Here is a 23298-nt window from a genome sequence, read left to right as displayed (position 1 = left end):
TCCTCTCCTGGGGATAGATCCTAAGGAACCCAACACATCCATCCAAAAAGATCTGTGTACACCTATGTTCTTGGCAGCACAATTTGTAACAGCCAAAACCTGGAAGCAACCCAGGTGTCCAACAACAGATGAGTGGCTGAGCAAGTTGTGGTCTAGATACACAATGGAATACTACTCAGCTGTAAAAAATGGTGACTTCACTGTTTTCAGCCGATCTTGGATGGACCTTGAAAAATTCATGTTGAGTGAAATAAGTCAGAAACAGAAGGATGAATATGGGATGATCTCACTCTCAGGCAGAAGTTGAAAAACAAGATAAGAAACGAAAACACAAGTAGAACCTGAACTGGAGTTGGCATATTGCGCCAAAGTAAAAGACTCTGGGGTGGGGTGGGTGGTGAGAATACAGGTCCAAGAAGGATGATAAATGACATAGTGGGGGTTGTATTGTTAAATGGGAATCTGGGGACTGTTAAGCATGTACAAACTATTATATTTACTGTTGAATGTAAAACATTAATTTCCCAATAAAGAAATAAATTAAAAAAAAAACACAAGCAGAACCTGAACTGGAGTTGGCATATTGCACCAAAGTAAAAGACTCTGGGGTGGGGGTGGGTGGGTGGGGAGAGTACAGGTCCAAGAAGGATTCAGAGGACCTAGTGGGGGTTGTATTTATTATATGGAAAACTGGGGAATGTTATGCATGTACAAACTATTGTATTTACTGTTGAATGTAAAACATTAATTCCCCAATAAAGAAATTAGAAGAAAAAAAAAGAATAGGAAAGCTATTAGGGGAGTGGATGGGCGGGGATACAGAACCCTGGTGGTGGGAATTGTGTGGGATTCTGCCCCTGTTATCCTATGGTCTTGTTGATATTTTTTATTTTATAAATAAATGAATAACAATTAAAAATAAATAAGTAAATGAACAGAGTACTAGGACAGAATCTCCCAGAACTGTGTACGCACACCCCAAAGGGAAAGGGATCTCAGAGCACAGACCACACTCAGGAACACACACCCCAGCACCACGGCACCATGGGAAGGCCCTGGGATGGCGAGGTAGGAGACCCTGAGCCGTCCCTGGTGACTGCGTCCGACGTAAGGAGCGCCGACTGACAGCCCCGCTGAGGGCCAGGGGGTAAAGCACTGGGCTCTCAAGCAAGAAGTCCTGGGTTCAATCCCTGGCATCACATGCTTAACTCTCTTTTTTTTTTTCCCTAATATTTTTATCAGATAGAGACAGAGAGAAATTGAGAGAGAGGGAGAGAGAGAGAGAGGGAGAGAGACAGAGAGACCCCTGCAGCCCTGCTTCAGCACTCATGAAGCTTCCCCCCTGCAGGTGGGGACCTGGGGCTTGAACCTGGGTCCTTGTGCCCTGTAGTGTGTGCACTGAACCAGGTGCACCACCGCCTGGTCTGGTTCTCTCCTCTTCTTCCCCCCCCCTCTCTCTCTCCAAGTTAGTGTGCTCTGTGCCAGCCCCAAGAGAGAACCGTGACTCCCTGAGCCCGAGGCCCGGCCCTCAGCTCCTAGACCTCATGTCTGCTGCGCGGCCTGACTGCCGGGGGCCGGAGCCCCTCTGGGTGGGGCTTGGGGGCAGGGAGTCCAGGCAGACCCTGGGCTGAGGACCCTCCTGAAAGCACAGTGACCTGGTCTATGGCCCGGCCCCTGCCTCCTGGCTCGTTCTGCAAAATGGCGGGTGGGTGGAGCATGAGTACAGGTGAGACGTATGGGACCAGAGGCCTCTCGAGAATAAACAGGAATGCACAGGTGAGGTCGGGTAAGGCAGGTGTGCGCAGGTGAGGGTGGGTAAGGCAGGTGCGCAGGTGAGGTCAGGTAAGGCAGGTGTGTGCAGGTGAGGGCGGGTAAGGCAGGTGTGCGCAGGTGAGGGCGGGTAAGGCAGGTGTGTGCAGGTGAGGTCGGGTCAGGCAGGTGTTCAGGTGAGGTCGGGTAAGGCAGGTGTGCAGGTGAGGTTGGGTAAGGCAGGTGTGTGCAGGTGAGGTCGGGTAAGGCAGGTGCGCAGGTGAGGTCGGGTAAGGCAGGTGTGCGCAGGTGAGGGCGGGTAAGGCAGGTGTGCGCAGGTGAGGTCGGGTAAGGCAGGTGTGCAGGTGAGGGCAGGTCAGGCAGGTGTGCGCAGGTGAGGGGGGGTAAGGCAGGTGTGTGCAGGTGAGGTCGGGTAAGGCAGGTGCGCAGGTGAGGTCGGGTAAGGCAGGTGTGTGCAGGTGAGGTCGGGTAAGGCAGGTGCGCAGGTGAGGTCAGGTAAGGCAGGTGTGTGCAGGTGAGGTCGGGTAAGGCAGGTGTGTGCAGGTGAGGTCGGGTAAGGCAGGTGTGTGCAAGTGAGGTTGGGTAAGGCAGGTGCGCAGGTGAGGTCAGGTAAGGCAGGTGTGTGCAGGTGAGGGCGGGTAAGGCAGGTGTGTGCAGGTGAGGGCCGGTAAGGCAGGTGTGCAGGTGAGGCCGGGTCAGGCAGGTGTGCGCAGGTGAGGGCGGGTAAGGCAGGTGTGCATGTGAGGTCAGGTAAGGCAGGTGTGCAGGTGAGGTCGGGTCAGGCAGGTGTGCGCAGGTGAGGGCGGGTAAGGCAGGTGTGCAGGTGAGGTCGGGTCAGGCAGGTGTGCGCAGGTGAGGGCAGGTAAGGCAGGTGTGCAGGTGAGGTCAGGTAAGGCAGGTGTGCGCAGGTGAGGGTGGGTAAGGCAGGTGTATGCAGGTGAGGTCAGGTAAGGCAGGTGTGCGCAGGTGAGGGCGGGTAAGGCAGGTGTGTGCAGGTGAGGTCGGGTAAGGCAGGTGTGCGCAGGTGAGGTCGGGTAAGGCAGGTATGTGCAGGTGAGGGCGGGTAAGGCAGGTGTGCGCAGGTGAGGTCGGGTAAGGCAGGTGTGCGCAGGTGAGGTCGGGTAAGGCAGGTGTGCGCAGGTGAGGTCGGGTAAGGCAGGTGTGCGCAGGTGAGGGCGGGTAAGGCAGGTGTGCGCAGGTGAGGGCGGGTAAGGGAGGTGTGCGCAGGTGAGGGCGGGTAAGGCAGGTGTGCGCAGGTGAGGTCGGGTAAGGCAGGTGTGTGCAGGTGAGGGCGGGTAAGGCAGGTGTGTGCAGGTGAGGGCGGGTAAGGCAGGTGTGTGCAGGTGAGGGCGGGTAAGGCAGGTGTGCGCAGGTGAGGTCGGGTAAGGCAGGTGTGTGCAGGTGAGGTCGGGTAAGGCAGGTGCAGCAAGGCAGACGTGAAATATTCATGAGGCGGCCTGCGAGCTCGGCGGCAGGCAAAGGCAGGAAACCCAAGCTGGTGCCTCCAGGGTCACGGGCGCCACCCGCTCTGCCGCCCGAGGTCTTAGAACACCACCCTCCCTCCTGCGGCCAGAGCCTCCAGGGCTCGGTAGAGTGCACGCCTCACCCTGCTTTACAAAGCCTTGGGTCCAACCTGGCTCCACCGGGAGACACCGCAGCACCAGGGGAAGCTCCTCAGGGATGGAGCCCTGCTCTGATGTCTCTCCCTCTTTCTCTCTCCCTCTCGGAAAATCAGCCCAGGAGGGGTGGAGGCATGTGTGAGGCTCCCGGTGCAAAAAAAAAAAAAAGGGGGGGTGCCAGTCCCTGTTCAGGCTCAGGCGCCAAATTCCAGGCTAGCTTTGCGGGTGGGAGTCAGACGACCAGGGACTCATGGCTGAGCTGGGAACGCAGTTCAGTCTTCACTGAGCAGGAATGCAGTGCAATCAATCTAATCTCTCTTCATTAGAAAATTCTGTCCTGGGGGTCGGGCGGTGGCGCAGCGGGTTAAGCGCATGTGGCGCAAAGCACAAGGACAGGCACAAGGATCCTGGTTCGAGTCCCCGGCTCCCCACCTACAGGGGAGTCGCTTCACAGGCGGTGAAGCAGGTCTGTAGGTGTCCCTCTTTCTCTCCCCCTCTCTGTCTTCCCCTCCTCTCTCCATGTCTCTCTGTCCTGTCCAGCAACAACGATATCAATAACCACAACAATAACTACAACAAGGGCAACAAAAGGGAATAAATAAATAAGTATCTTTAAAAAATGAATTAAAAAATAAGAGAGGGGGAGGTCAGGCTGTAGCGCAGCAGGTTAAGCGCACACGGTGCGAAACTGGAGGACTGGCGTAAGGATCCCGGTTCGAGCCCCCGGCTCCCCACCTGCAGGGGAGTCGCTTCCCAGGCGGTGAAGCAGGTCTGCAGGTGTCTGTCTTTCTCTCCCCCTCTCTGTCTTCCCCTCCTCTCTCCATGTCTCTCTGTCCTATCCAACAATGACGGCATCAATAACCACAACAATGTTGGGCAACAAAAGGGAAAATAAATAAATAAATATTTTAAAAATACTGTTAAATAAAAACAAGAAGATCCTGTCCTTTATGTCTCCTGAGGAGGAAGTCTCAGGAAGAGGAAGTACGCAGGACAGGGGATGGAGTGGAAAGAGAACACAAACCAGTGGGGATTAAATGGTGGAAAACAGGGTGTGACTAGGAGAGGGGCCGGAGGGAAAAGAGAGTGGAACCAGTGTGCTTAAACCAGTGCCCTGCAGGCAGGGCGGGTCTCAGGTAAAGCAGTGATGATGTAAATAGACCACAGCGTTCAGCAACGCAACAGGAGGGGTCTTAGAAGCAGAATTCGAATCAGACCAACGGGAGGGGGGGTCTTTAGGAAGAGACATAGAGGGAGACACTGCAGTAGAGGCGGCCGTGCGGCCAGACTTCCCTGGATTGAAGACCCCACCAATGTGTCCTGGAGCTCTGCTTCCCCAGAGACCCGCCCTACTAGGGAAAGAGAGAGGCAGACTGGAGGTATGGATCGACCAGTCAACGCCCATGTTCAGCGGGGAAGCAATTACAGAAGCCAGACCTTCCACCTTCTGCAACCCACAATGACCCTGGGTCCATGCTCCCAGAGGGATGGAGAATGGGAAAGCTATCAGGGGAGGGGGTGGGATATGGAGATTGGGTGGTGGGAATTGTGTGGAGTTGTACCCCTCCTAGCCTATGGTTTTGTTAATTAATCCTTTCTGAAATAAAAAAAAAAATAAAAAAAAAAGAGGCGGCCGTGGTCAGGTTGGCAAAAGCTGGACTCCGCCCGCCAGGATGGGGCCCGTGGGGTCATCGGGGACCCCACCCCACCCCGCCGGCCTCTCCTCTCAGCCCCCGGAGAAGCAGCTGGACGCCATCCCCACGGCGGGCACCCAGCGGGTGCAGGCAGTCCGTCCGCAGACCCCATCTCTGCGCGGCTCTGGCCGAGCCAAGCTCCCAGGCCCAGCGGGCACCCGAGGGTGGGGGGCCCCGTGTCAGCACCCCAGGGCCGGAGCTTGTCCTTCCCGGCCCGGCGGGCAGGGACAGGGAGCAAGACATGTCCCCGATTCTTCAGTGTCTGGGGTTCCCTGGCAGGGCTGGGCAGGTGGAGACCTCCACACCGACCAGCAAGCTCAGTGGCGGAGGAGAAACACCCAGCACTGAGCACCCAGTCCCACAGATGATGGGAATCTGGGCGGGGGAGACGGCACAGAGGTTCTGCAACAGACTCTCCTGCCAGGCCCTGAGGTCCCCGGTTCAATCCCCAGCACCACCATCAGCCAGAGCCAAGCAGGGCTCTGGGGGAAATGGTCATGATAACGATAACAATAATAATAATAATAATAAGGTTGGGGAGATGGCACTGGGGTTCTGCAAAAGACTCTCCTGCCTGAGGCCCTGAGGTCCCGGGTTCAATCCCCAGCGCCACTGTCAGCCAGGGCTGTGCAGGGCTCTGGTGTTTCTGTATTTCTCTCATAGATCGTTAAAAATCATTTAATTATAACATAACTATATGCACAGCTATAGAATGGTTTTATATTTACCATATTTAATCGTTATGATGTGTATTGATGATATAATCATATAATCATGTGTCATACTTATGATTGTATTTAATAAAAGGACAATGGAAGGAGGAGGAGGAGGAGGGACAGGGTCTCTGAGAGGCACCACGTGGACGCAGCTTGGGTGCATTCTGAGGAGGAAATGAGAAGTCACTGGTGGGGAAGAAACCTCCGGAATCCAGGAGTCCATGGGCCCAAGGAGAGAGCTCAGAGGCAGCATGGCAGAACTGCCCATCTCAGGCCGCAGGTGAGGCCCCAGGTAGCCCCGGTCACGGTCACTCGTCAGCTGAGAGGGCTACGCCTCCCCATCTCCCTCATGAAATAAAGAAAAATCTTGTTCTACTGTCTCTTACTGTATTGACAGGACAGAGAAAAATCGGGAGGGGTGGGGCAGACAGAGAGGCAGACAGAGAGACAGACACCTGCGGCCCTGCTCTACTGCTTGTGAAGCTTCCCTCTCCCGCCCCCTCGCAGGTGGGCAGCGGGGGGCTCGAACCCTGGTCCTTACGCACGGTCATGTGAGCACTCAACCGGGTGCCCCAACCTGACCTCCGTGGAGATCTTTCTCGCAGTTTGCAAACAGCAAGGGAACGGCACACAGCTACTACATGCAGGTGGGCCAGAGACCCAGGCACCACGAGGGGAGAAGATATTGTGAGACGGGGAAAGGGTCGTGTGGCACAGACTGAGCGGGGTCTGATGGCTCTGAAGGTCTGTAGTTAAAAGGAAGATCTCAATCTCTATCTTGAAAAAGAAAGCGCTAAGACCGAGCAGACAGGAGGGCGTTGATAAAGGTGGAAATCCGTGAGGCAAAAGCACAACTGGGGCGAATCCAAAGCGAGCCAGATGCTGGCCCTTTGAGGGGAAAAAAAATCAATGGGACTGACAAGCTTTTCGCTCGGCTAAATCAGGAGGGAGGGGAAAAAGCAGGGGTGGGAGTGGGTGAGGGGCAGAGACACCGCCATGACAGGCTCAGAAATAAAAGGCGTTTCCAGCAGACCCAGAGAAAGGAAAGGAGGGCACGGCACGCCAAGCAGGACGCAGAGATGAGAGGGCCGACGGCAGGGCCTCACACAGAAACACAAGTGACCTGGAGAAAGCCCTCCGAGCAGAGTGTGAACAGAAATAACGAGGAGCGCGGGCCAGCTCCGGTCAACTCAAAAAAGAAGAGGAAGAAAAAAAAAGAGAGAGAGAAAAGAAAAACCTCTTGAAAAATGAGTGTCAGTTCCCCATAACCGTAACCTTTCTGTAACTCACACACAGAGGAAGGTGGCCTAGATTATTCCGTGTGTCCCCGGCAGCAAGGAAACAAGCGACGGGGGAGGGGGCAGTGGAGCACCCAGTTAAGCGCACACAGCACTAAGCACAAGGACTGGGGCTCAAGCCCCCGGTTCCCCACCTGCAGGGGGGGAGGTTTCAGGAGGGGTGAAGCAGGGCTGCGGGTGTGTCTCTCTGTCTCTCTCCCTCTCTTTCTCCCTTCTCCTCTCAGCTTCTCTCTGTCCTGTCCAATAAAAATGGATACATGGGGAGTCGGGTGGCAGCGCAGCGGGTTAAGCGCAGGTGGCACGAAGCGCAAGGACCGGCGTGAGGATCCTGGTTCGAGCCCCCGGCTCCCCAGCTGCAGGGGAGTCGCTTCACAGGTGGTGAAGCGGGTCTGCAGGTGTCTGTCTTTCTCTCCCCCCTCTCTGTCTTCCCCTCCTCTCTGCATTTCTCTCTGTCCTAGCCAACAACAACGACATCAATAACTACAATAATGACTACAACAATAAAACAACAGGGCAACAAAAGGGAAAAATAAATAAAAATTTAAAAAATGGATACACGGCCTTCAGGAGCCATCTATAGGGGATTTGCAGTGCTGGCACCAAGCCCCAGTGATAGGCCTGGAGGCAAAGAAAGAGAGAGAGAGAGAGAGAGGAAATTAAAGGGAAAAAACCAACAAGTACAGGGCAATCAATATGTCTTCTGCATGTCTGGGCAAAGTAATTCAATATGACAGCGCAGAGCCCTGTGAGGGTCAGAGGTGTGAGAACCGGGCGGGGTGCACCTGACCTGGGGAGCACCGGCTTGGCTGAGGCCCGGGGAGGGCTGTCCACTGCCGTCCACAGACTCAGGCCAAAAAGCAAGTGGACGTCTCTGTGTCACAGGACAAGCTCGGGACAAGCCAGCAGCTGTCACGACGGGCAGGGCGTCACGACAGGCAGGGCAGGGCAGGGCGGGACCCTCCCCAGCTCATCTGGGGGGGGGCCCACACGCTTCAGCATGTGTGACAGGGACCTTGGGATCCCTCCAGCAGAAGGGACAGACAGATGGGGGCCAGACAGACGGGCACCATGGGCATTGGGAGGAGGACAGTGACTGCTTCCTCAGTGTTAACCAGATCTCCCTGACCCATCACGGTCCAGCTGGAAGTGTGTCCCGGTGTTGACAGTGGCCGTGGGAGAGGCCGGAGCTTGGGGGATGTGACCACCCCCCCACCCCCCCCCACCCCCCGTCTTTTCCAGCTTGGCCAAGGACACCTCAGGGACACAGAACCCAGGGGACCAAGCTGGAACTGACCCCAAACCACACGACCAGCCCGCCATGCAAGTAAGACCCCCCAGTTCTGCCTCCTGAGTTCACAAGTCGGGGAGAGGGGTCAGAGAGAGGCCTGAGGGGCCGGCCCAGCCAGTCGGGCTTTGAAGCTCAGGACGCCGCCGACATAAAGCGCACAACAAGAATGGTGGGACCCAGGGCCAGGGCGACTGCTCGGCGCTGAACACGAAGGGCCTGGGCTCCATCCCCAGCAGTGCATAAGCTCAGCAGTGTTTGGATAAATGTTCTTTATTATTATTTAAAATATTTTATCACTGCAATGGGAAAGAGATACAAAAGGAAAGACAGAGACAGGCCCTGCTCAGCTCTGGCCGATGGCCGATGGTCGGGACTTTGGAGCCTCAGGCAAGACAGTCTTGTGCGTTCTCCCCAGCCCTTAAATAATCCTTTAAAAACCAAAGAATGGAGAGAGCTCCGAAGTGGAGCACAGGCTCAGCACGTCTGAAGCACCAGGTTTGAGCCCCAGCACTCCTCTCCCTCCCTCTCTCTCTCAATACCTCTGGGCAGCGGCTCCCCTGGTTAGGCACACACAGCCCCAAGCACGAGATAAGGCCTTGGGTTCAGGCCCCCAGTCCCCACACGCACGGAGGAAGCTTCACAAGTGGTGGACAGGGCTGCAGGTGTCTGCCTGTCGCACTCTCTCTCCCTCTCTCTCCCTCTCTCTCCCTCTCTCTCCCTCTCTCTCCCTCTCTCTCTCTCTCTCTCTCCCTCTCTCTCCCTCTCTCTCCCTTTCTCTCTCTCCCTCTCTCTCCCTCTCTCTCCCTCTCTCTCTCTCCCTCTCTCTCCCTCTCTCTCTCTCTCTCTCTCCCTCTCTCTCTCTCCCTCTCTCTCTCTTTCTCCCCCTCTCTCTAAGCCCTCGATTTCTGTCTCATTCGGAAAAGAAACAAGGTACAGGGGAGTGGAGACCGCTGGGCTCAGTGAAGTCCCCCGTGCCAGCTCTGAGTCCCGGTGGCAAAGATGAACAAGTAAACATGAAGCAAGCCTTCCTCTAGCTTCTCTCACAACTTCATTTCTCCAGAAAACCACTCAGCTCTGGCTGTTCGAACGCTGGCTGTCCAGGGTTCGAGCTCCGGGCCTTCAGATGCAAGCCCGGTGGACCACCGCTGTGCTATCTCCCAAGCCCCCAAATGTTTGTCAAATTGTTTGTGAAGATGCATTTTATTTATGACACGGGAGAGAGTTTCACACGAGACAGGAAGAGGGAGCCGGCCAGTCCCACCCCCCACATGCGGTGCTGGGACCAGAGCCAGGAGCCTCAAACCCGCAAGTCCTGCTCTCTGCCAGCTGAGCTGTTTGAAACGCAGACAGAGGGGGCCACGCGGTGGCACAGCAGGTTAAACGCTCACGTCACAGTACACAAGGACCCGGGTTCAAGCCCCCGGTCCCCACCTGTGGGGGGGAAAGCTTCCCGAGTGGTGAAGCAGGTGTCTCTCTGTCTCTCTCTCCCCCTCCCCTCTCAATCTCTCTCTGTCTCTGATAACAAGGCCAAAAGATGGGTGCTGTACACGGAGCAGCCCCCCCACCCCCCAGGCCTGCTCCCTGGGAGACTGCATGCAACAGACACGTACGTGCGTGTGTGAGCGGGCTGCGGGCTAGGCTGGGGGGCTGGGGTACCCCTAGCGTGGCCAGCAGAGGCTGCTGGGAGCGTGGAAACCGGGGCTCGTGCCAGGGCGCAAGCAGACAGTGGCTGCAGGTCAGGGTGGGGCTGCCCCACCCGCCAAGGGCGCTTCTGGGGTTCACTCGGTGACCTCAAACACACCCCCTTCATCTGCTGGGTGGGCGTCGAACCCCCGCACCCCAGAGACCACAGACGGAGGGGTTGGGGAGACAAGCACAGGGGGTTCTGCAAAAGATTTTCCTGCCTGAGGCTCTGAGGTTCAATCCCCAACACCACCATCAGCCAGAGCTCAGCAGGACTCTGGGGAAAATTAACAACAAGGATACTAATAATGGTTATGTGAAAGACTCTCCTGCCTGAGGCTCTGAGGTCCCGGGTTCAGCCTCCAGCACCACCATCAGCCAGAGCTGAGCAGGGCTCTGGTCTTTCTGTGACTCTCTCTTTCTCATTAAAACAAAACTAAAGAGAGGGGGTGGGGAGGGATGGCCCACAGGCCCCGCCTCTGAGTCACAGCAAAGAGGAGGCAGGGACCACAGCAGGGGCCCCACAGGCAGCCCCCCACCCCCACCGCCACCCCCACCCCCCAGGCCACACCTAGGAGAGCAGCTCCCCCGGCACAGGGACCCAGCAATCATTAACAGCTGGGACTCCAGACCCGGCACCCCTGGACTCTGCCCCTCCAAGCATGGCGGACATGGGCGGACATGGGCGGGCACCCTGCCCAGGCCCAGCACCCATGGCCCGGGGCCGCGGAACAGGCCTGGCTGGTGCCGGGCTCCTTGGTGCCAGTGACCAGTGACGTGTGGGAGGACAGTGCTCCCTCCCCTCTGCTTCCCAGCCCAGAAGTTCCTTCAGAGCCTGAGCTGAGGTGCAGGGTCTGGTCTGCTTCTGGGGACCTGCTCTCCTCACCCTGACATGCCGGGTCAGCCTGGGCTTGGGGGTGGGGGGCAGTCAGGACAGACGGTGGATGAGAGCAGGCCTGGGGGGAGTTAGAAGCTCACCTACCAGACCAGCCTTCAGAGCCAGTGGCCTCTCTCAAGACGGGTCCCCAAGGCCCTCCTGCACTTCCCAGACCTCCTCCCTCCCAGCGGGGGTCTGTCCCCAACTGTCCCTTGCGGGGCTTCTAGTGCCGGCTCTAGGGGGACGGACGTCCAGGTTGGAACCCTAGTGACAACATCAAGTGAAAGGCACCCCAGTTGTGGGGCCCAGCCACCTAGATGACCCACTGTCCCCAGGTGGAAGTCCCCTCACTGTGGGGGCCCTGAGACTCCATGCTGGCCAGCTGGGACCCCCCCCCCCCCCCGCACCAGAGAGAGGGGGTGGCAGGATGTCCCAGCCCCCCCCACAGCCCCCCAACCTCTCACTTGACACAGGAAAGGCCTTCAGGTCCCCCTGAGCCTCGGGGTGGGAGGGCAGCCCCCAAGCCCAGCCGGCCAGGGCCCCAAGTCACTGCACCTCATTCGCTTTTGCAAAAAAGCCCGGTCTGTGTCTGCGTGGCTTTCTCTGTCCAAGTGGTTTCTGTGAACACTTGCCAGCAGGTGGGTCCATTACCCTGCAGAGCCTGGGGGCGGGGTTCTAAAAACCCCAGGGAGCCCGGAATATTCCCCCAGGCTCCTGCCAACCAGGAAGGTGGGTGTCCTGAGAGCCCCCACCGCGGAGGGAACAGCTCAGGCTGAGAGCCCTGACAAACATCCACGGCGACCTCCTGGGGGTGGGTGGTACTGAGATCCAGGAGGCAGAATTTTCCGGAAGCTTGGTAAACAGTCTGTGGAGGGCCTTTCAAGGACTTTGGGTGAAATTCTTTCAGCCTTGCTGAATGTTTGAACTTAGAAAGAAAGAAAAGGTGGTCTGGGAGGTGGCGCAGTGGCTAAGGCACTGGACTCTCAAGCACGAGGTCCTGAGTTTGATCCCTGGCAGCACATGTACCAGAGTGATGTCTGGTTCTTTCTCTCTCTCTCGCCTATATTTCTCATTAGTAAATAAATAAAATCTTTAAAAATAAATAGATAAATAAATAAATATAAAAAGAAAGAAAGACGGAAAGAAATAGAGAAAGAAAGAATCAGGACTGGGCGGTGGCGCACCTGGTTGGTCAAGCGCACAGGTTACAGGGCTCAAGGACCCAGGTTCGAGCCCCCGGTCCCACCTGCAGGGGGAAAGCTTCACGAGCGGTGAAGCAGGGCTGCAGGGGTCTCTCTGTCTCTCTCCCTCTGTATCTCCCCTCCCCTCTCAATTTCTTTACTCTCTCTCTAGTAATAAATAAAACTATAAAGGAAAAGCAGAGCGCATGTAAGGGCATGTGTACACTTCGCATGCAGGAGACTCTGCAGAGCGCAGGGGAAGCTCTGTGAACGGGGGTCTCTTTCTCTGGGTCGATCCGAAATCGGAGATGGTGGTGTCCGTTGAGAACAAGGAAATGTGCTGGGAAATATATTTTTAAAATATTTATTTATGGGAGTCGGGCGGTAGCGCAGCGGGTTAAGCGCAGGTGGCGCAAAGCGCAGGGACCGGCGTGAGGATCCCGGTTCGAGCCCCCGGCTCCCCACCTGCAGGGGAGTCGCTTCCCAGGCGGTGAAGCAGGTCTGCAGGTGTCTGTCTTTCTTTCCCTCTCTCTGTCTTGCCCTCCTCTCTCCATTTCTCTCTGTCCTATCCAACAACGACGACAGCAATAACAACAACAATAATACAACGATGAATAATAAGAACAACTTCAGGGATAAATTAAGAAGAAAAAATTAAAAATTATTTATTTATTGTTGCATAGAAACAGAGAGCCATTGAGGGGAGGGGGAGACAGAGTGGAAGAGAGACAGAGAGACACCTGCAGCCCTCATGAAGCTTTCCCCCCTACCCCGCATGTAGGGACCAGGGGCTTGAACCTGGGTCCTTGAGCACTGTAATGTGAGCACTTAGCCAGGTGCGCCACCACCTGGTCCCTGGAAGTACATATTTTTTTATTATGAGAGAAACCAGATCACTGCTCAGTTATATTGGGGAAGGTGGGGGGTGGTGCCAGGGATTGAACTGGGGACCCCTGGGGCTCTGGGTTCGCTATTCCTTCCAGTCTGCAGGGCCCGGGACCATCCACCTGAAGGCACGAGTGTGTGTGTTGACTCTTGGCTTCAGACGACACTGTTAACCGGCCCCACAGCCTCAGGCAGGGGGCAGGGGCTGCCACCCCAAGGATTCAGCGTGAGGCCTGAGGCCTTGCTCACAGTGCCCTCAGGACCCCCAGGAGGACCCCCTTTTGGGGGCTCCATGGTACAGCTCCTGCCTCAACCAGAATTTAGGGGGATTGGCTAAAAGCGTTTCACCCTTGAGGGTCCTCGTTTGACGTTGGGGGGCTCTGACAGTGAGCTGGGCTGCCCTGGGCCAGCCCCCCGAGAGTGTGGGGAGGACTAGGCTGGCAACACCATCCAACCCCCCGGTTCCCAGATGCCAGCAGATCTTAGGGGGTACGGGGAGATTGTCCTGCACTGCAGACCCCCGACTCCTAGCAGCCTGGCAGGGTGCTGAGCTGGCCACGACCCAGTAACGCCCTGGTCCCCCGGGTGCTGGCCTAGACAGACCCATGTCTGCCCCATTCTGGGGGTGCCACCCCCCTCCTCCACCCTGTAAGGCTGGAACCCCTCAACGGGTGGAAGGCTCATGGCAGAGGCATCCTTGTCCTCATATTCCAATACACACACACATGCACACGCACACACATGCACATGCACACTTATGTACACACATGCACACACACGCACACATTCACAGGCACACACATGCACACACACTCACACACTTAGGCACCCACATGCACATGCACACGTGTACACAATGCACACACACCCACATGCACATGCACACGTGCACACACACATGCACACGCACACACGCACACCCCCCCCCACATACACAGACTGGTGGCTTTTGACACCATCAGTCACTTCTAGTCATGCTTGTTTTGTGGTTCTGGGAGATAGCCCAGCCAGTAGAGTGTACGACCTGCACCCCAAGGCTCCTGGCTGCAGCCCAGGCTCCCTCCCCTAGTGGGTGCTCTGGCCCCCGGCCCCTCCACTCACTAACAGTAAGAACCCGGCCTCTGACTCTGACAGCAGGCACAGCCCCTCGGCACACGCCCAGACATCTCACTGCATCCTGACCACAGGCCCCACTCAGCTCTGGCTACTGGGGGTGCTGGGGACTGAACGTGGGCCTGGCTGCTCTGAGCCTGAGGGGCGGGGACGTCTCCCCAGCACCTGTCTGGATTTCCGGGGACACGGCCAGAGCGAGGACCAGGCCTGCCCGGTGTTCACTGCAGCCGTGGGCAGTGCCAAGACAAACACCAGAACATTCCTCCTGCGGGCTGGAGCTGGGCCCAGGGGCATCAGGCAGACCCCCACCACCGGGCCGCTTCCAGGTGACCACCCCCGTCTGCCACCTCCCGACAGGGCCCCGGACCGTCCACCTGAAGGCATGAGTGTGTGTGTTGACTCGGGGCTTCAGACGACACTGTTAACCAGCCCCACGGCCTCGGGCGGGGGCAGGAGCTGCCACCCCGAGGATTCAGCCCGTCTCTGTGCCCTGAGCACCCAGGCCTCACCTTCATTCTGATTCTTTCCCTTTCCTCCTGGGGTCTGGGGGTTCCTGGGGCACGTGGGGGGTGGGGGGGGGTCTGCATGCAGAGCAGAGCTCTGCTGAGTTTGTGTTCCAGTAACCCAGCCCCTGAGGGCCCCCGAGGGCAGAGGAAGGCGGGACTCACTGCGTGAGTGACCAGGTAACAAGGGTCACCTGCCGGGGAGCTCCAGGTTGGGGTCCTTAAGCCAAATCTGTCTATGTCCCCTCAGTGGGGGAGAGGGCAGGTGGGGGGGTCTCAGAGATAGAAAGGTCTGGCCCTGGGAGGGGGGACGGAAAAGTGTCGGAGGTCACCTCACACAGAGAAGACTTTGAATGTCCCTTCCTGCAGACCCCGGGGTGGGGGTGGGGGTGGGGGTGGGACCCAGACCCAGCAGCCTCAGACCCCACTGCCAACGTCACCCCAATCCTCTGAGACACCCCAACAAACACCACGTTGGACGTGCCCCCACCTCCCACCGAGGTAAACAGGACAGACGACAGTTACAGACACGAATGGATGCTCTGTGAGGACACAAGGGGGGGGGGTACGCTGACTATTTTCATGCCAGAGGGCGGGAGGTCCCAGGTTCCTTCCCAGGCACCACCAGGAGTCCCAGCAGAGCAGGGCTCTGGGAAAGAACTAAAAGTCACTTGAGTCAAGTTTGGCTGGATAACCGACAGCCCCGGTCCTGCTTCAAGCCCTTTCTCCCACGCCCGTCCTCATCCCTTGGTGAAATAATAATAATAGAAGAAAAAGGAAGAGCACTTGGAAGTGGTGCTAGGCGGAGGTGTGGCTTAGAGAAGGCAGAAAACCTCAGAGAGGAGGGGAGGGGGAGGGAGGGAGAGAGAGAAGGGGCAGGGCCTTAGAAAAATGGGCAAAAAAAAAAAAAAAGAGAGAATTAGACAGACAGACAGACACAGAAACAGTCTCTGTGACCTTGGGAGAACCACTGCAGTTCCCAGTGGAGGAGACGGGGACACGGGGAGCTCTGGGGGTGGGAAGAGTGTGGAATTAGAGCCCCGTGATCTCGTACTTTCGTAAATCAATATCAAATCACTAATAAGAATAAGAATAATATACAGGGGCTGGGTGGTGTACCCAGTAGAGTACACATGTTACAGAACTGCCCCTGCGGCTCCAGACAGACGATGACCCACATAGTCCACGACTGCCACCTCTCCGGATTCAAAGGAGGTCTCGAAACTTGACATCAGGCTCAACCTGACGCTGTCGACTGGCTACGGAAGAAGGGCAAACGCTAGAAGAAGTGCGCAATGACCCGGGTTCAAGCCCCCAGGCCCCACCTGCAGGGGGAAGGCTTTACAAGCGGTGAAGCAGGGCTGCAGGCGTCTCTGTGTCTCTCTCTCCCCCTCTCCTCTCAGTGACTCCGTCTCCACCCAGTAAATAAGTGAATAAACTATTAAATGAATAAATACATAGAAAGGAAAATGTAGTGTCATTTCAGACTCTCTCCCATCTTCCTAGTGACAGTCCTGGAATGTGGCGGGGTCCCCTCAGGCCTGAATCCTGTCACCAGGGGACTCCCTCACGGGGGAGGGGTGCATGCACCTGTCCTCGCACCCCCCCACGCCACCCGGAGAGTGCAGACGCCCCAGCAAGCCCCTCGGCAGGGCATGGCAGCACACCCCTAATTCCCAAAGAGAGTGAGAGGCTGCCGGGTGGGGGGCTTCCGTGCAGTCCTCCCAGCTGGGAACACAACACAGTCCTCAGAATAATCAAAGGACCTTCCAGAAAGGGGGCTCCCCGGGGCTGCCCGCCCAGCCCCAGGCCAGCAGCGGGGTTCCCATGAGCACAGGGACGTCCCTCCAGTCTCCCCAAGATGCTCTGCTTCCTGGGTGAGAATCCAGGGGGCTCCCTTACACCCCTCACAGCTGAACCCCAACCAAGCACAAGTGTGGGGTGACCAACATCCACACCCCCGGGAGGCCTTTGAGACCCCCCCCCAAGAGGACAGGCAGGTGCACTGAGTGGCCAGCTGGTCACCATTACGATTCACTGCAGAGGACGACAGGGGCCCGGAGAAGGTCGGCATGGCCACAGGCCCAGGCCCAGGGAGAGGCCAACTGCCAGCCCCCATCTCCCGGGGGTGCTCCCAAACTTACCTCCCTGCTTTTTGTCTCGGGGTTTAATTTAATTAGTGGGTTGACCTCATTAATGTTGGAACTTAGGTTTCAAAAAAGAGGCCAGGGAGCTAACCAATTAACTTCCCAGGAATTCCACGTGGAAACCCCCTACTTTCCAAGCCTCTGAGGATGGGGGTGTGTGTGCTGGCACCCGGTTCAGGGTCCCCACGGCCCCCCCAGTGCCCCACCCTGAGTGCCCACCTGAGAGTCACTGGCTCCTTCCCAGATTCAGCCGCCCAGGGTGCCCTGGCCTCTCCCAACACCGCCAGGCCCACCCCAGGGCGCCACACCCCACCGAGCTGGGTCTGGGCACCATGGCCCCCTCAGCCCGGGGCACACAGGGCCCCAGGGCCCCAAAACCTGGGTGCAGAAGGCACTGCACCCCCCCCCCCGTGCCCCTCTACCTGGTGGAGAGTCTCCCAGAGAAGGCACCGTGCCCCCCCCCCCCAGCACAGCGACCCCAGTGTCCCCACCCTATAGCAGTGCTGCCGGGGGCCCTATAGTGCGACCCGCACCCTCGAACCCCGGCAGCGAGGGTCTGGGGGGGGGGTGAGGGTCTCACCTGCTCACAGGTCCAGCTCCCTCGGGTGGGGGCTCCAGCCAGTGGGGCGCGCTGGCGGGAAGGGTGCGGGGGGGGGGGGTGCCCGGGTCTGGAAACTTGACTCACTGGCGTGCCAGCTGGTCTCCTGCATAATTCAGGGCGGCGGCGGGGTGGGGCTGGACCCGCTGCCCCAGCACCCCAGCACCTCTGCACCCTGATATCCAGAGCACCTGGCTGGCACCCCAGCACCTCTGCACCCCGATATCCAGAGCACCTGGCAGGCACCCCAGCACCTCTGCGCCTCTGCACCCCGATATCCAGAGCACCTGGCTGGAGCCCCGGCACCCCGATATCCAGAACACCCGGCTGGCACCCTGGCACCCTCTCATCCCGGCACTCCGGGCACCCGGCTGGCACCCCAGAGGCCCGGCACCCTGCACCCCGGGCGCCCCAGCCACCGCCGCGCACCTGGGCGCCGAGCAGGTGCCCGCAACAGCCCCCCGGCCCCGCCAGCCCCGCGGCCCCGCCCCGCGCGCCCCCTGGCGGCCAGGAGACCCGGGACCCGCGCTGCGTGGGGCGGGGGGGGGGGGCACGTGCGCGCCGGCCGGGCGCCCCGGGGTGGGGGCTGCACAGCGGGTCCGGGCGCGGGGTCCCACCCGCAGCCTCTCCGGCTCCAGGGCGCAGCCGGCCCGCAGGGGGGTCTCCCCGCCCAGCCCCCGCCCAGCTCCCCACCTGCCGCTTACCTGGCCGCGGCGCCGCCCGGCGAGTGGGGGGCGGGGAGCCCGGGAGCGGGGGGGGTCCGGACTCGGGGTGCAGCCCCGCCCCTCCGGGCGGAAAGCGGGGGCGGCAGCGCAGGTGGGGGCGCAGCCCTGCCCAAGGTCGCGGCGGGGACCCGCGGGGTGGGGGACCCGGTCTGTTGTGGCAACCCGGCCCCGCCCCCCGCCCGGGCCCGCCCCCGACACGCCCCCGGCCCGGCCCCGCCCCGCCCCCAAGTCCCGCCCCGCCCCGCCCCAAGTCCCCGCCCCGGCCCGGCCCCGCCCCGCCCCCGACACGCCCCCAAGTCCCGCCCCGCCCCCCGGACAGGCCAAGGTCCGATTCCGGCCCCCTCCCCCCCAGCTAGTGCGGGCGGGGGGCTGGAAACTGCGCCCCCAGATAATGCGGGCGGGGGGCTGGAAACTGCGCCCCCAGATAATGCGGGCGGGGGGCTGGAAACTGCGCCCCCTGCTAATGCGGGCGGGGGGCTGGAAACTGCGCCCCCAGCTAATGCGGGCGGGGGGCTGGAAACTGCGCCCCCAGCTAATGCGGGCGGGGGGCTGGAAACTGCGCCCCCAGATAATGCGGGGGAGGGGCTGGAAACTGCGCCCCCAGCTAATGCGGGGGGGGCTGGAAACTGCGCCCCCAGATAATGCGGGGGAGGGGCTGGAAACTGCGCCCCCAGCTAGTGCGGGCGGGGGGACTGGAAACTGCGCCCCCTGCTAATGCGGGCGGGGGGGCTGGAAACTGCGCCCCCAGATAATGCGGGGGAGGGGCTGGAAACTGCGCCCCCAGCTAATGCGGGCGGGGGGCTGGAAACTGCGCCCCCAGATAATGCGGGCGGGGGGCTGGAAACTGCGCCCCCAAATAATGCAGGGGAGGGGCTGGAAACTGCGCCCCCAAATAATGCAGGGGAGGGACTGGAAACTGCGCCCCCAAATAATGCAGGGGAGGGGCTAGAAACTGCACCCCCAGATAATGCAGGGGAGGGGCTGGAAACTGCGCCCCCAGCTAATGCAGATTGGGGGGGCTAGAAACTGCGCCCCCAGCTAGTGCGGGGGAGGGGCTGGAAACTGCGCCCCCAGATAATGCGGGCGGGGCGGGGGCGGGGGCTGGAAACTGCTCCACAGGCCCACCACCTGCTGGGGCTCGGGGGCAGGGTCCGGGGTCTCCACCTTGCACCCAGGGCCGAGGAAGACACCCGAGTCGCCCCTCATTACCCAGGGCCTGGGGCGCCTTCTGCCCACCCACAGCGCAGGGGCTGGTCAGCCGTCACCTCACACTGGAGCCCCCCCAGACGTGGCTCAGCCGGGCGGGAGGTGGGCGGCCTACCCCGGACCACTCCTGCAGCAGAGACTCCTTCCACCCGGGACACCAGTGTGTGTCTGTGTCTGTGTGTCCCTGCGTGTCTGCCTGTGTGTCTGTGTGTCCCTGCCTGTCTGCCTGTGTGTGTCTGTGTCTGTGTGTGTCCCTGCGTGTGCGTCTGTGTGTCCCTGCATGTCTGCCTATGTGTGTCCCTGCGTGTGCGTCTGTGTGTGTCCCTGCGTGTCTGCCTGTGTCTCTGCGTGTCTGCCTGTGTGTGTCTGCCTGTGTGTCTCTGTGTGTCTGTGTGTCTGCCTGTGTGTGTCTGTGTGTCTCTGTATGTGTCTCTGTGTGTGTCTGCCTGTGTGTGTCTGTGTGTCTCTGTGTGTCTGCCTATGTGTGTCTGTGTGTCTCTATGTGTCTGTGTGTCTCTGTGTGTCTGTATGTCTGCCTGTGTGTCTGTCTGTGTGTCTCTGTGTGTCTGCCTGTGTGTGTCTGTGTGTCTCTATGTGTCTGTGTATCTCTGTGTCTGCCTGTGTGTGTCTGCCTGTGTGCGTCTGTGTGTATGTGTGTCTCTTTCTGTGTGTCTGCCTGTGTCTGTATGTGTCTGTGGGTCTGTGTGTGTGTGTATCTCCCTCTGTGTGTCTGTATCTGTGTGTGTGTCTCTGTGTGTGTTTGTGTCTGTGTGTGTATCTGCCTGTGTGAATGTGTGTCTGTGTCTCTGTGTGTGTCTCTGTATCTGTTTATGTGTTTGTGTCTGTGTCTGTCTCTCTCTGTGTGTGTGTGTATCTGCCTGTGTGTGTGTCTGTATCTGTCTGTGTGTCTCTATATGTCTGTCTGTTTCTGTGTGTCTCTGTATGTCTGTCTGTTTCTGTGTGTCTCTGTATGTCTGTCTGTTTCTGTGTGTGTGGAGGGGAAGTGGGACAAGCTGCCCACAGGGGTAGTGTCCCCAGCAGGGCTGTCCCCCGTCCCTGTCCTCCCCAGCTTGTGTCCCCAGCAGGGCTGTCCCCCGTCCCTGTCCTCCCCAGTTTGTGCTTTGAGAGCCACCTCAGGGGACAGGCCTGGAGGTCCGGCCAGGTGACTCCCTGCATTCCTGCCCTGTCAAATATTTGCTCTAGATGCTTTTATCTCTGGGCTTGCATAATTACCCCACATTTCAGAGGAGCCTTTGGAAACACTTAGGAGTGGGGGCGAAAGGTTGTGCTGGGGGCCCAGTCTTGTCTGGGGACCAGCCAGGATAAACACTGAGCTGAGTGACAGCCCAGGGCTCTCCCCCTGCACCACCCCGTAGGGGCTCCTGTGTCCGTCCAGTGAATAAAGGTGGAGGTGGGGTAGTCAGACAGGAATGTTCCTCAACACACAGCCCCCTGGGCTCGCAGGGCACTTCCCTTGACATGGGGGCCCGGGGGCAGGAGGGGGCTCGGCCGGGCTGGGCATCTGAGTGCTTGTCTGAGTGCTAGTCTGAGTGCTAGTCTGAGTGCTAGTCTGAGTGCTTGTCTGAGTGCTAGTCTGAGTGCTAGCCTGAGTGCTAGTCTGAGTGCTAGCCTGAGTGCTAGCCTGAGTGCTTGTCTGAGTGCTAGTCTGAGTGCTAGCCTGAGTGCTAGCCTGAGTGCTTGTCTGAGTGCTAGTCTGAGTGCTAGCCTGAGTGCTAGTCTGGGTGCTAGCCTGAGTGCTTGTCTGAGTGCTAGTCTGAGTGCTAGTCTGAGTGCTAGCCTGAGTGCTTGTCTGAGTGCTAGCCTGAGTGCTTGTCTGAGTGCTAGCCTGAGTGCTTGCTCTTGGATTTGCCACTGGACTATCCACTGGGGGGGTCCTCTGTAACTTCCCCCAATCCCTGCAGGCCCCCAAGCAAAGCTGGGGATCTAAAGTGGGGTGAATCCCCCACAACTGCCATGCAAGTCCCCACCGCCACCTCCCCCAGCACCAGCAGAACCACCCCCACCACACACGCACGCACACACACACACGCACACACATACACACACGCACACATGCACACACACGCATACATGCACACACACATACACGCACATGCACACACGCACATGCACACACACGCACACGCACACACATGCACATACACGCGCGCACACGCACACACACGCACACACATGCACTCACATGCACACACACATGCACGCACACACACATGACACACACGCACACGCACACACATGCACACACATGCACACACTCACACACGCGCACACACACACTCACACACACGTACACATGCACACGCACACGCACACGCGCACACAGGCTGCAGGGCCAAAGCTCTGTGTGGCTTGGAGGCCCACTTGCCCAGGCCCGGGGCCGTGCACAGAGCTTCGAGCCCAGGACGTGCGCACCTGGTCCCGGGGCCCGGGCGCCACGGCAGGCCAGAGCTGAGCAGCGCTGGTCTCCTCTCTGCCTCACGGTCTCTCAATGTAAAGAAGTAAACGACTCTGCTGGCAGGGCGTCTGGGTTAAAGCTTTGGCACCAAGTGGAAGATGTTGTGGGCGGTGTGTTCCGTTTCTCTCTCTCTTTTCCCCGATATCTGAGTGAAAACAACCCGAATCTCTATGAAATAATAATAAGGGGCCGGCTGGCTGAGCCCACAAACTCCCAGGTGCAAGGACACGGGTTCGAGCCCCCGGTCCCCACCTACGGGGGGACACTTCCCGAGCGGTGAAGCAGGTCTGCAGGTGTCTCAGCCATGCCCCCGGGCATTACAGGGTGCCAGGCCCCCTGCCCGCGCTGCTGGGGTTGTGGGGTCCTGGTCCTCTGCCTCTGGTCCCCAGCGCTGCCTCCTCCTGCGGCCCCCAAGGGACCGAGCGACCGGTTCCCCTCTGAGGAGCTTGGCTGTGTCCCGGGGGGGGGGGGGGGGGGGGGGAGCCTGGCACCCCACTGCCTTCCCGGAAGAGGAGGTGTTTCCCCAGAGCTCACTGGGGCAGGGAGACTGGGCGGCTCCTGGGGCAGGGGCGGCGGGTCCGGTCTTTCCCTCTCAGTGAGCCCAGGTGCTCTGCCGGCCGCGGCCTCGAGACCCAGAGCTCATGGGCTGACAGGTGGGCTGAGCTCTGCACTGAAGCTCACAGTGGGCAGAATGAGGGCACAGGGACAGGAGGCCCAAGCCAGGTAAAAGCAGGTGTGCGCAGGTGAGGTCGGGTAAGGCAGGTGAGGTCGGGTAAGGCAGGTGTATGCAGGTGAGGTCGGGTAAGGCAGGTGTGCGCAGGTGAGGTCGGGTAAGGCAGGTGTGCGCAGGTGAGGTCGGGTAAGGCAGGTGTGCGCAGGTGAGGGCGGGTAAGGCAGGTGTGCGCAGGTGAGGTCGGGTAAGGCAGGTGTGCGCAGGTGAGGTCGGATAAGGCAGGTGTGCAGGTGAGGTCGGGTAAGGGAGGTGTGCGCAGGTGAGGGCGGGTAAGGCAGGTGTGCCGGTGCAGGAGAGACAGAGAGAAGCAGAGTTATCACTCTGACACAGGTCACGTTGGGAATTGAATCTGGGTTCTCATCCTTTCTTCATTTTTTTTAATCCAGCACTTGGTTCCTTGCAATATGTAAACGTTGCAGAGAGAAACTGGAAGGGAAGGAGAGACAGACACTGCAGGCCTGCTTCCAGACTCATGCAGGCCCCTCTCCCCGCTAGGGTCTTGAACCTGGTCCTTGTGCACGGTTACAAGTGCAATTTCCCAGTGCTTTTTAAGTTTTAAAACTTTTTAAGTCATTAGATTGAGGACGGGGAGATAGATGTCTTGGTCACAGAGCACAGGACGTGACCCCTGAGGGTCCTGGCCAGATTCTCCGTTCTCTGCCACAGCTGAGTGGTGCTGTGCCACCCCCCTCTATCACACATATAAGTAGATACATAAATAAATGTATAGGTATATATTTATCGACTTAAAACTAATTATGGAACTATTACACAGATGGTTTTTTA

At 58.9% G+C, this 23298-nt stretch overlaps 1 protein-coding gene across 3 annotated transcripts in view; it reads right to left on the bottom strand.

Annotated features, from left to right (window-relative positions):
- Window positions 1-17694, bottom strand: part of LOC103109703 (SH3 and multiple ankyrin repeat domains protein 2-like) — a 53871-nt gene extending 36177 nt beyond the window's left edge. For 2 of the 3 annotated variants that reach the window (XM_060177278.1, XM_060177281.1), the window contains exon 1: window positions 17355-17694. The gene's annotated coding sequence lies outside the window, so the exon portion shown is untranslated. Of the gene's footprint in view, window positions 1-11500; window positions 11857-17354 lie in introns of those variants that run through there. The other variant, XM_060177279.1, reaches the window with a different exon arrangement.
- Window positions 17695-23298: the final 5604 nt, after the last annotated feature.

This window comes from Erinaceus europaeus, chromosome 17 (genome assembly GCF_950295315.1).
Source record: "Erinaceus europaeus chromosome 17, mEriEur2.1, whole genome shotgun sequence".
Lineage (NCBI taxonomy): Eukaryota > Metazoa > Chordata > Mammalia > Eulipotyphla > Erinaceidae > Erinaceus > Erinaceus europaeus.
This window is presented reverse-complemented; position numbering and strand designations above follow the sequence as displayed.